Raw genomic sequence first — 1150 nt, 5'->3', positions numbered from 1 at the left:
GGGTGGTGGTCAAACAGACGTAGCTCCAAGCTCTGGTACTGAGCTGCTGGCAGCTGGTAGTGAACTCTGCGTGAACTGGGGATCTAAACATTCAAATCCTGTTTGTTCTTGGGTCCCTGATGCTCCATCCACAAGGCTACTGAGGGTCCTGATTGTAAACTGGTGCATTTTCTGTCCTTCTGCAGATAGCACAATTTGAACACCCTTCTCACCATCTCCTTCTTCAATAGTTACATTGTCCTTTTCTACAGCTTGTTGCATTTCCATTGTCACAGATGTAAGGAGTAACTCCGGTGAAGTATACTGACTGTATGGATAATATTGGATATATAGGTGAAAACACAAATTGACAGTTGTTACCTTCATGTCACCTTGACACAGAGTTCAATCATCCAACTATCATTCTTAGAAACTATTCAGTCATTAGAAACTATTAGAGATCCTGAAATCCCTTCAGATTGTTAAATGGAGAGATCTACTGAGTAGGGGATTTGTGATATTGCAGGCCCAATATTGCATGAGCCTTGCATCACTAGCAACACTGTGCTGAGATTGCAAAGAAAGTCCCAGAGTTCACCATCAAAGCAAACTTTAACCTCCTTGATGAAAGTCATCTTTGGCTAATAAGCCAATCTGTCCCTTGACCTACTATTTAAAGTAATACATTATTCAAAAATCCCTAAGGGTTGGTGTAAACCTATGCAGTTTTTTTTATGTGGATAAAAGGTCATCTGATTGAACATTACATTTTTATGAAAAAAGGAGATTGTAAACGTAAAAACAAAAATATTGAGAAGTATTGCATTGATTTCAAATTTGGTCCTGAAATCTATCCCAAGAATTCAAAACCTGAGAAATGACAGATCCCATCACTGATATTATGTTACCATACCACTTACAAGTTACAGTGACCAATGATCACCAAACTTCTTCCAGAGTTTCAACTTTCAGTTTGTAAAAATACTGACTCCCATGTGACCATCCATCATCACGCTTCCCCATGCCCAATACTTACCTTAAATCACGTGTCAAAAACACCGTGGAATCTTGCTACCAGAGTCCGTGTTTGTTTCATGTCTGAAGGACACGTGGGAAGTTTCGCTCCAAAATTCGAGGGACCAGGACAACTATTATGGTCTGCCAGAATATT

General features: G+C 39.7%; 1 protein-coding gene across 1 annotated transcript in view; it reads left to right on the top strand.

Annotated features, from left to right (window-relative positions):
* LOC109471107 (exportin-1-like) overlaps positions 1 to 1150 on the top strand; it is a 19174-nt gene that overhangs the window by 4286 nt on the left and 13738 nt on the right. The gene's annotated exons all lie outside the window — the stretch shown is intronic.

Source organism: Branchiostoma belcheri, unplaced genomic scaffold (assembly GCF_001625305.1).
Source record: "Branchiostoma belcheri isolate BF01 breed outbred unplaced genomic scaffold, Haploidv18h27 scaffold24, whole genome shotgun sequence".
Classification (NCBI taxonomy): Eukaryota; Metazoa; Chordata; class Leptocardii; order Amphioxiformes; family Branchiostomatidae; genus Branchiostoma; species Branchiostoma belcheri.
This window is presented reverse-complemented; position numbering and strand designations above follow the sequence as displayed.